Source organism: Chiloscyllium plagiosum, unplaced genomic scaffold (assembly GCF_037043375.1).
Source record: "Chiloscyllium plagiosum isolate Xiang-an unplaced genomic scaffold, Cpla_swu_hap1 HiC_scaffold_9, whole genome shotgun sequence".
Classification (NCBI taxonomy): domain Eukaryota; kingdom Metazoa; phylum Chordata; class Chondrichthyes; order Orectolobiformes; family Hemiscylliidae; genus Chiloscyllium; species Chiloscyllium plagiosum.
The window spans coordinates 63,697,499-63,709,600 of record NW_028270147.1 but is presented as its reverse complement, the minus strand read 5'-3'; positions in this window follow the sequence as shown (position 1 = coordinate 63,709,600).

Here is a 12,102-nt window from a genome sequence, read left to right as displayed (position 1 = left end):
ATGCAATAAAAAATTGGAATCATTACATTCATGCAAGGACTGAGTGATCTTTTTAATTATTCCAAACCTCATCTTAGATCCCACTCTTCAAACCTACCGTTAGAACTGATTGTCTTAAATCAGTCAACTAATCTTTTAGATCGTAAATAACCTAGCTATTAAAGACAAAGAAATGCTAAATATTAAATTGTAACCTTTATTATTCAGAAAATTAACCTCAGGATAATAGGATAGTATCCTCTTCAGAGAAGGAGAAAGTGAATTTGTTTTCTTGTGATTCCTTGCGTATTATAAAATGGAAATTTTTTTGAATGTCAGTCTCTGAAATGGAAATGGGTTGGGAACGTTTTATTGTTCTATAAGGTCATTACACTGAATTCTGTAATTATGGAAATGATCTGTCCAGTTTCTAGCCAATGTTTTCTCCCATCCATAAGGTAAAGGAATGTTCAATCATGCATCTCATGGGAAAGTAAGGTCATAACTGTAAGAATCAGCAGAATCGAATTAAGCAAAGAAATTTCATTAGTGTTTAGCCAGAAGGCATCTGTAAAAGAAAAGTACAGGGCAAAGAACTTACGTGGGAGTTAAAAAGGAAAAAATGGTTTGTTGATGACAAAGGGTTTTTGAAAGGGATACAAGGATGTCTTTTTTAAATAAAGACTTATTGGTTGCATCTGGAGGTGGTGTGGTTGGTAGGTTGAAGTTGAATAATATTGATTTTGTCTATCATATTAAATTACATACATTTTCAATACTATCAAAGTTAGCACCTGTGATGAGATCCATTATATTCTCAAAGAAGATCAGTGGAAAGAAATATTTTAAATAAAATTTTACCCCCTTTCAATTTCCTACTATCTTCAGAAGGTATTAATGTTTCTTAAGATAGTTTCTAGTGGCCTCCAAAATCTCAGCCGAGAGATATTTCTTCACATGGGAGCCACAACAGAGAGAGTTTGCAGGTTAATTATTCATATGAAGGGGATCATAGCTGAGTGTGAACCTTTTCACTCTCAAGTCATATACATCCCTTTACTAGCACGATCCACTTACTCCCTCTACCACTAATATAATACTGAGGCCGTTAGTAACACTACTACTGATACTCTGGTTAAAAGCAACTATCAGCACAGGCTAAAGGCCAAATCTTAACTGAACTCTCTGATTCAAAGAAAGAAAACATTTGAATTTACAGAGTTCTTTATCATGTCCAAAGGTGATTTACTTTCATTACTTTTTTCCAGTTACTGTCCGTGTGGAAATGTGGTTGCCAATTTCTGCCCAGCAGAATCACAAGATCATTAAGTAAGTGATTAGTCGATCTGAAACCAAAACAACAATTGCTGGAAAAGCTCAGCACGTCTGGCAGCACGTGTAGAGAGAAATCACATAACATTTCGGATTGAGTGATCCTTTCCTCGGTAGATCAGTTTTGGTGCAGTTGTCAGCTGGAAGAATGTTGTCCATGACAATGGAAAAGTCAATTTACCCACTGAGATAGTTGGGATTTTATTTTGTCTAAAAACAGTAAAATTTGTTTGATTAATAAAAAAAACTTACAAACTGTACAACCTGACGTGAAGGTGTAATTCTGCCCAGAATTTATTACTTGGGTTATAAAAGGCTTCAGGGTGCATAGTTTTTGCATGTTTTGCCAAAAAAAAGAAATTTGAAGAAATGAGTAAAATCATTATATGCTGAATTTAATGGAAGAAATGGACAATTTAGCAGCTAGCAGCATTACTAACAGAAGTGTATGCCGATTCTAATCTCTCCAGGAGTCACTGGGACCAAAGCATTTTGTTTTTGGATCCCTGCTGGTAAGGTACAAAGCTGCCTCAACAAGAGCTAAGCGATTAGTGGTATTAATAATAGCATGCTTACTCCAAATAAAAGCTTTCCTTTAATCAAAAGCCACACTGAGAGAAATCCTGCTGGACAGTTAAAAAGGGACCGGGGATAAAACATAGGATAAGGCCTGACAGATTGTTAAATAGAAGGCTTTTCTTAAAATTGAATTTAATTTACTGTGATATGATAGATATTTATGCCTCAATGAGTATGTGCAGATTGAGTTCAAGGGTCATCTCCATTGCTTATTTGACAAGCAATGCATAATGGGACAAAAAAAGAATGACAGTTGCCTTTGCCAGAAATAGAGGTTTATTAACCTGTATTTTCTCTCTTTTTTCACAGCACAGTACCTCAGGGAGGCATTTCCAATGCAAATAAGCCAAACTGTGATCTGTGTTCAAGCCATGAGTTCTTTCCTTTGAATCACTTCCTACATAAAGTCAAAAAACCAAAGAAAATGGAAAAGGCTAAATTGTTTAGTCTCAGAGATGATAAAATTAAATGTGGTTAAAGCACTCATGTGAGCCCAATATCCTCTCATTTTTGACAAAAACTGTGAAATCGTTTACTGTAAGCTCAAAAAGATTCACTGAAGTGGTAAAGTAATTCGCCAATATTATGACCTGAGTTTCCTATTCTATCTAACTTAATAGTCATTTTTATATTAGCATAGTTTACTCATGTCTGCATTTCGAGAGTGAATCTAGGGTCACATTGTTTGAGATAAATTTGTATTTAAAACATATTACAGTGGAAAACTATTAAACGCAAAATGCCTGCACAGACAGATTTTACACACTGCATGTGTAACGTCTTTAGGAATAAAGACTATTATCACAAGTGAGATCATCTAATATATGATTGCATTTCTGTATTCCAATGTGATTTTGTTCCCCTTGCAAGCGTTCTTGTATATTTTCTGCAATAAACTCTTCTCACTACACAGCTATAATTTGAACGAAACTGATAAAACAGCGTAGGTCCTTGGAACATAGAAAAGTATATCACCAAAGGTGAATGAGATAGAGCAGGGAGGAAAGCTACTGGTAAGATGAAGTATTTAGATCTTAGAAGGATCAGTGAAGGAAATTTGAGAGATAGATTGTTTTTCTTGCATTTCTTTCATTAGTGCTTACTGTAATGGTGTTGGTAAATTAGCGACAGGAAAATAGTGAGCCAGGAGGGACTGTAAGGCAGTTATTCATGGATATGGGAAATTGCAATAGAAAATAATTTTCAGGTCTTATTTTAATGCTGCAATTAGATTATTGTATTTAAATTAGTCCTGCAATTATGTCTTCCCATCTTTTCAAATTTTCTCTCTTCCCCTCTGCAGATTGCTAGTACAGACAGGGCCCAGTCTCCCTATTGCTGCCAATAGCTGGCCCAAGTGACCATTGTAGATGCATGAACCTAGCCAATGACTGTCAGCAGGTCATTCAACCATGGCAAACATATCCAAGGCTGAACCTGTCTGCCTGACCTGCTGCGCTTTTCCAGCAACACATTTTCAGCTCTGAACCTGTCTTTGACAAGTATCCATGTATTTTCTCCCATTAGGGGTCACTGGATAGCAGTAAGAAACTGAATATCTTTGCCTGAAAACATAGAACAATTGCACCATCCTTGCATTAAAAAAAAGCTGTGTAATTTTCATAGTGACCCTCATATTAAAAACTTTAAACAACATACTCACAATCAAAGGTATCAAGCTATGGGTATCACATGGTGGCTAACAATAGTCCTTTAAGCTGATGTTGCTGTTATTCAGTGCTGAACAACTGAGTCAGAACTGGTGCCTACAAGATGATGTGCTCCTAACTATTCACTTACCAGAAATAATTATGCAGAAAATGGCTGTCTTATCAACATGGTGTGAAGTCCACTTGTAAAGTGTAATTCTTAAGTATTAAAACAAACACACAAGGGTGAGCCTTTAACTCAAAACCCAGTCACTTATGCAGAGACAAAATTGGGGCCTTGAAGTGCACTGCACCACCATTCAACTTGCAATGATTGAAAAAGATAAATTTTTAGATACGTGTAATTATTGAAAATCACACTTGCAGTGGGATCCTGTTAAACTGCAATCCTCAGATGCATCTAAGCAGCAGACATAAAAAAACCTCCCTTTCTCAATATCACAATGATGTGAGCAGGGAGTGATCACAGTGACCCTGCATGTATGGTGGTGAAATGGAGCCCAGTGATCTGTGCTCAGGGCAGTGGAAGGTAGCATTCATGTTCCAAATTGTTTAATCCTTGTTTTCTGGTGTATTTGCATCTTTTCTTTGTTCTTATCAGTTGCGATGTCTTTCCTTGTTTCTGTTTCCAATTACAGAGCCAACCCACTTGCGAGTGTGAATGCCATTACATTGGAATACAGAAATGCAATCACATATTAGGTGATCTCACTTGTGATAATAGTCCTTATTCCTAAAGACGTTACACATTCAGCATGTAAAACTGTGATGTTCTAAACCTATGAGTTTAGAAAGAGACTTTCATTTTTGTTATAGAATCAAGAGTGTCCCTGCCTGCATTTTTCTCTTACTTTATTTTGCTCAACAAAGAATTAAACTACAAAAGTGAGGTTTACTGCCAGCGGAAGTGTAAGTTTGCTGTCCTCGGGCAGTGGGGTGTGACTTTATGATCTCCTGTGTGAGACTCCTGCTGAAAGCAGGAGAGATGGTGAAAGGCTTCTTGGTGTCTAGGTTTGAATACCACACCAGGTAGTGGCTTTAGTCCTAGAACCATCCTGTGAGCTATTGTTAATTTCTCATAATAGATTTGTGGCATTTACAGTGAGAATGGGAAGTGAATTGCTGTTTGTTATGTGCAGCAACATTACAAATGCATTCAAAAGAAGGTGTTTCTGACGATGCTTTAGAGTAATGCCATTGACATTACTTTTTCCAAACAGTATCATGCTAGATATTGACTGTTAGGGACATCTATGTAGCTGACAACAACCACACTGACTACAACATCATAAAATAATTATCTCTAGCTCCATATTAGAAAATACATGACCTACTCTGTGTTTTCTGTGAAGTTGAGGAGGCTGGGACATGTACCTGTCTGCTTGTAATTGTCCTTACTGCCCTGTTGTCTGATATTAGAAAAGGAACTTGTGATGTTATTTTCTTTTACTCCCTCCTGTCTTCATTGTGTATTTGCCCCTTTTAGTGTGTGGAGAAATAAATTGACCAAATCAGCAATTTATAGAAATTAGGTAAAATCCAATTTTAAAAAACTACAATAGACAGATACTGGAAGCACTGAAAATTCAGAAATGTGGTTTTGTATTGTGTCTGACCATAATTATATACTAGGAAGACTGAAGTCCTATTATAACCTTTTCCACCATTTTGACCCTGAGGTAAGCTTACAACCACAGATTTGTGCAATTACTAACACTACTGATTTCTAACATGTAATAATGCAAAAATCAAAATCAAATCAGTAACACTGCTTAACTACCACCCTGCATCAGCTCATAGAATCCTTACAGTGTGGAAGCAGGCCATTTGGCCCATCGAGTCCACAGCGACCATCTGAGGAGCATTCCACTCAGACTCCCCCCTACTATACCCTTATAACCCTGCATTCTCCATGGCCAATCCACCTAACCTGCACATCTTTCAACTGTGAGGAGAAAGTGAGGTCTGCAGATGCTGGAGATCAAAGTTGAAACTTTATTGCTGGAACAGCACAGCAGGTCAGGCAGCATCCAGGGAACAGGAGATTCAACGTTTCGGGCACAGGCCCTTCTTCAGGAAACTGTGGAACTGTGGAAGGAAACCGGAGCACCTGGAGGAAACCCGCACAGATATGGGGAGAATGTTCCCTGATGTACTAAAGGACTGAGGAGGCTGTACAGGGGACATATAGGTTTAGTGATGTGGGAGGCTGAGGGAGGAGAGTGGGTAAGGGAAGATGTGGTGCAGCATGGGCCTTGGTCGGAGATGGTGCAGAAGCAGAGATTCCTGAAGAAGGGCCTGTGCCCGAAACGTCGAATCTCCTGTTCCCTGGATGCTGCCTGACCTGCTGTGCTGTTCCAGCAATAAAGTTTCATCTTTCAACTGTGGAAGGAAACCGGAGCACCTGGAGGAAACCCGCACAGATATGGGGAGAATGTGCAAACTCCACACATTCAGTCGCAAAAGGGTGGAATCAAACCCAGGTCCCTGGTGCTGTGAGGCAGCAGTGCTAACCACTGAGCCACCGTGCCACCCATCTGCTGCTGAAACCCTCTGACATGCCAGACCTGCCTGTTCCAATGGACTTCTGATCGTCCTTCAATGTTCTGTAAATTGAGGTTTTCCAGAAGATTGCTGTCTTTGTCCAAACTCTCAACAAATCCTGTTCACCTATTACCCCTGTACTGACTGACCTACACCGTATTAGTTTTAACATTCTCATATTTATTTTAAAATCCCTTTCTGACCTTGCCCTTTTTCTTCCTCTGCAATCTCCCCCAGTTCCAAGAAATCTGCACTTGTCTAATTCTGGCATCTTCAGTATTCCCAGTTTTAATCTGGTAACTGTGCCTTCAGCTGCCTCGGTCCTAAGCTCTGAAATTTCTTCTTCAAACCACTCCATTCCACTACTTCACCTGTTTCCTTAAAACATACCTCTTTGATCAAACTTTTGGTCACTTGCCCTAACATTTCGTTACAAGACTCATGTAATGATTTGGTTTAGAATGGCCCTGTCAAACACACTGGGAGGTTTTATTATGCAAAAGGTACCATATAAATACACATTGTTATCATGTAACTCCAGGTTACTTTTCAGGGAACACCATTGTTCAGTACAATACCTTAATGCCTCTAAAGCAGGATTACAACAATAGTATTTCTGCACAAGTATCTTTTATAGGTGCATGAGAATAATAATACAATATGATTTTGTACATCAATTGCAGAAACTTTAAATAAAATGTTCCAGAAATAAAGTGATGTTTGGTGGAATGTTATAGGGGCCTAAATGATGTGGATTTTAGCAGAATCACTTGAAAAGTCCAGCAAGGCCTATCTCGATATAGAACTGCACCTCTTAACTAAGTTCTAGGCACTGAGATTTTGCTAGGCAGTGCTAAATCATCTATGAAGAAGGATTATTGCTTGTAAGTGACCTTATTAACTGCATCTCTCACCTCACAGGTTCATAGCCTACCAACCATGGGAAGGGCTTTCAGGAAGGGGATCTGATCTGCAGGGCCTCACAGACACATAAAAAACAGAGGCAAAAGTGAGGACTGCAGATGTTGGAAATCAGAGTCTAGATTAGAGTGGTGCTGGAAAAGCACAGCCGGTCAGGCTGCATTCAAGGAGCAGGAAAATCGACGTTTCAGGCAAAAGCCGAGTTCTGATGAAGGGCTTTTGCCCAAAATGTCGATTTTCATGCTCCTCGGATGCTGCCTGACTGGCTGTGCTTTTCCAGCACCACTCTAACCTAGACCCACATAAAAAACAGAGGCTGGGAAGCACTGGCCTAAGAATATCCTCTGCCATCTTCCATCGTGATTTAAATTGAAAGTGCGTCATGGGAAAGAAAATAGTCTGCACCCAGTGGGTGCAAGGTATGTATTCTGACCTGTGAGGTATGACACTGTAAGATCCACAAATGGAATGATGACTGGAACTTACTCGGCTGCTGGGATGTGGGTATCTCAGCATCGCCATATGAGCAGTCCCAGTCTACTCCTGGATTCTGTCCTGAAGAGGGTGAGGAACGTGATGTTGGACAGCCCTCCACCAATCCAGGTCATTTCTGATCAAACTGCAGGCTGCCTTCTCCTGGAATGAGAGAAAGGGGAGGATTGAGTGAGTGAGATTGGAGTGAGTGGAATGGTTGTTAGTGCTGGTGAAAGTTGGGAAAAGGTGTTTTCCACAGCCCTCTGGGGGCCAGTAGCCGGGGGGGGGGGGGGAAGGAGAGACAAGGGGAGAGGGAGGGTCCTCCTTGGCCAGCTGCAGAGCTGTTGCAGTGAGATACTCACCAGGCTGTGCTCCCACACTCTCTACTTCAATAGTTCACCCTGAGGTGGCAGTATCTGAGCTGGTGGGAGTGTGCAGGAAGCTGCCTTACTGCTGCTTCCTTTGAGGCCTCAGTACTCTGTTCTTCTGGTGGGGCTTCTAGTGGAGCTGGCCATTTCAATATAAAGGTTAAGAGTGTGCTGACAGAAACTACAAGACATGAGAGAGAAGGTGTAACAGCCAGTGGTTAGACATGATTTCCAATAATTGTAATTACAACAGTGTTAATGGGAGATTGGCAGTGGCATGCAGAGAGATACTTACTCATTGATGGTCATGAATGTTTCTCCATCCCTGCAGGAGCGATCCCCGTCTTCTCCTATGATAGCCAAAAGTCTCTTCTAGTAGAGGGTATGGAACTTGATGATGGGCATATCTCCCCCCCAGTCAGTGCGCTCAGTGCCCCATTATGGGCTATCTTCTGTTGCAGTGAGAGAAAGAAGGCATACGAGTGAGTTTACAGTAGGTGGCATGAGGGTGTGCATGTGGGGAAAAGGTGGGTTGATGTACTAAAGGACTGAGGAGGCTGTACAGGGGACATATAGGTTTAGTGATGTGGGAGGCTGAGGGAGGAGAGTGGGTAAGGGAAGATGTGGTGCAGCATGGGCCTTGGTCGGAGATGGTGCAGAAGCAGAGATGGGAGAAAGATGGGAGAATCTAATCCTAGATTCAAATATAAGTTGCGTATCTTCCATAGATCCTTTGCTTCATGTCTGAGCCACTTGGCTATCAGATCTTGCAAATTCACAGCCTCAAACTGATGCAAACCGACATGTGGTAGCCATGACATTATTGAGCACTGAGACTAATATTCTAGAGTGCTATGATGGTGTTTAATCTGAAGAATCTTTTCTGCCAGTCCCGGTTACAATATCTAGACTGCAGTTTACCCTAAAGACAGCTTGAGGAATTCTAAATCAGCCATGCAAGCAAGCTGTCCTGAATAATGTAACTGCATTTTATTGATTGCAACCTCAATTCTAGTTATATTGCAGTGCTTTGGGGCATAAGTGTTAGCTACCCTGTCCTGCCATACAATGACAATGATGCATTGTAGACAATTCACAGGGAGGTGGCCAAGTAGCTGGACGTGGCACTGTAGGAGATCCATGCCAACTGTATTGTAAGGTGGTGAGCATAATAACTTGATATACTGGAGAGTTGTTGGCATTTGAGGAACTGTATCATAGAAGGAGTGAGTGCCTTTGGATGACCTGGGGGATTAAAAGGAGAAATGAGGTTTAAGTGTTTTTTTTATTTTAAGAAAGCTCATCAGTCTTTAGAGCAACAATATTGCAGTGTCAGAAATGACCTTCCAAGCAGTAACAAACATCTGAAAAAAATTATACTAAGTTGAAAGAAAGTAAGTCTTATTTATCTAAATGCTTTCATTATTGTTTCTCCAGTGTTCTTTGATTAACATTGCTCAATACAGGCCCTTTGTATCCTGAAGAATTTCAAGATATTGTTATAGGAGCAGGGGTTTCTTAGAAAGCCATTAGGATTATAAATCAAAACTGCATTGGACTTTGACAGTTTATACTATTGTCCATTGAGTTGGGTTTCAGAGGACTTTACATATGCAAACACAAACTATTCCCCCCCAGGGTAATTCTCCCTATTGCTGTTTAGTAACGACAGTTGTTTCAATGCTGACACAGTAATGACCATTGATTCAGATCATGTCTTGCCCAGAATTGCCTTCTTCAGAGAGAGCAGACAAATTAACAAACTATGAAAAAGGCTCCAGTGAAGCAGGCAACAGACACTGAAATTCACTATGTCTCTTGTCCTTGTAACACTCTGTCATTTCATGGTTGAGGTCAAAGTTAGTGACTGACATTTCAAAGAAAATAGAATAGAAAAGAATTGTATACAATCTTAACCTAGGGTGCCTGTTGTGCTTTACACAAAAACAGAAAAAGGTCATGTCTGGGCTGCTTTCTCTGGCTGACAACAATGAGGAGAGAATTAAATAATATAAAAATATTGCAAGTACTTGAATAAAGGCATTAGGCTTTTTGAGTACCCCTTTCTTTGTGTTGCCATCAATTTTTCCCTCATTCTTTCATGAAAGACCAGAAGGTGGGCGGCACGGTGGCACTGTGGTTAGCACTGCTGCCTCACAGCGCCAGAAACCCGGGTTCAATTCCCGCTTCAGGCGACTGACTGTATGGAGTTTGCACATTCTCCCCGTGTCTGCGTGGGTTTCCTCCGGGTGCTCCGGTTTCCTCCCACAGTCCAAAGATGTGCAGGCCAGGTGAATCGGCCATGCTAAATTGCCCGTAGTGTTAGGTAAGGGGTAAATGGAGGGGTATGGGTGGGTTGCGCTTCGGTGGGTCGGTGTGGACTTGTTGGGCCGGAGGGCCTGTTTCTACACTGTAATGTAATCTGTAATCTGTAAGACATTGAAACAGAAGCAGCCCATCAAGGCTACTCTGCTCTTCATTGAGATCATGGCTGATCTGATTGTGCTCAACTCCACTTTCCTGCCTTTTTCCCCATAGCCCCTAATCCTCATACTGATTAAAAATCTGTTTATCTAAGCCTTGAAAACAGTTAATGACCCTGCTGCAACAGAATTCCACAAACTCACTATCCTCTGAAAGAAGCATTTCCTCCCCAACTCTGTCTTCAAAGCTAATGCCCTCTGGTCCAGGGACTCTCCAAAAAGAGGAAACAACCTTTCCTTATCTAACCTGTCAAGTCCCCTAAGAATCTTCTATTTTTCAATAGAGTCATCCCTTGTTCTTCGAAACAACAATGAGTATAGGCCCAAAATACTAAACTCTCCTCATAAAATAGACCCTTCAATCCCAGGATTAGCCCCTTAGTGAACCTTCTCTGAACTGTCTCCAATGTCACTACATATTTCCTTAGAGAAGGAGCCCAAAGCATAAAACATAAAAACTTGGAACAGGAGTAGGCCATCTGGCCCTTCGATCCTGTTGCACCATTCAATAAGGTCATGGCTGATCTTCTCGTGGACTCAGCTACACATACCCGCCCTCTCACCGTATCCTTTAATTCCTTTATTGTTCAAAAAAAAATTTAAAACATTTACTGAAGTTGCGTCAACTATTTCATTGGGCAGGGAATTCCATAGATTCACAATCCTCTGAGTGAAGAAGTTCCTTCTCAATTCAGTCCTAAATCTGCTCCCCCTAATTTTGAGGCTATGCCCTCTTATCTGTGCTCTTCCAGCACCACTAATCCAGAATCTTAGTTTTACCCACCAGTGGGAACATCCTCTCTATGTCTATCTTATCTATTCCCTTCATAATTTTATGTGGTTCTATAAGATTCTCCCCTCATTCTTCTGAATTCCATTGAATATAATCCCAGTCTATTCAGACTCTCCTCATAAGCCAACCCTCCTTAACTCTGGAATCAACCTAGTGAACTTCCTCTGCACTCTCTCTCATGCCAGCACATCCTTTCTCAAATAAGGAGACCACACAGTAATGCAGGTGTGGCCTCACCAGTACACTGTACAGCTGCAACATAACCCTGCTGCTTTTAAAACTGCTCACAGTATTCCAGTTGTTGTCTAACTAGTCCCTTGTATAATTTTAGCAAGACTTCCCTACCTTCATACTCCATTCCCATTGAAATAAAAGCCAACATTCCATTTGACTTTCTTATTACCAACTGAACTTAGATGCTAGCTTTCTGAAACTTACACACAGGCTCCTAAATCCCTCTATGCAGCAGCTTTCTGTAGTCTTTTTCCAGTTAAATTATATTCAGCTTTTTTGTTCTTCTTGCGAAAGTGTATAGCCTCACATTTTCCCACATTAGATTCTATGTGTCAAGTTTTTGCCCATTCGCTTAACCTGTCTATATTTTTCTGTAGTCTCTTTGTGTCATCCTCACAATTTACATTGCCATTTATTTTTATGTCATCTACAAGCTTAACAATAATACATTCACTTCTGTCATACAATTCATTAATATATATTGTAAACAAATGTGGCCCAGCACTGGTGCCTGTGACATTCCACTAATTACAGGCTGCCGTCCTGAAAAATCCCCATCCCCCTATTCCCAACTCTCTATTATATTAGTTAGTTAATCCTCTATCCATGTTAATATACTATCTCCAAAACCATTGGCTCTTACCTTATTAAGGAGCATATCTTGTGATAACTTATTACATCCACTGCTTCCCCTTTATCTATTCTGCTTGCTACTTCCTCAAAGA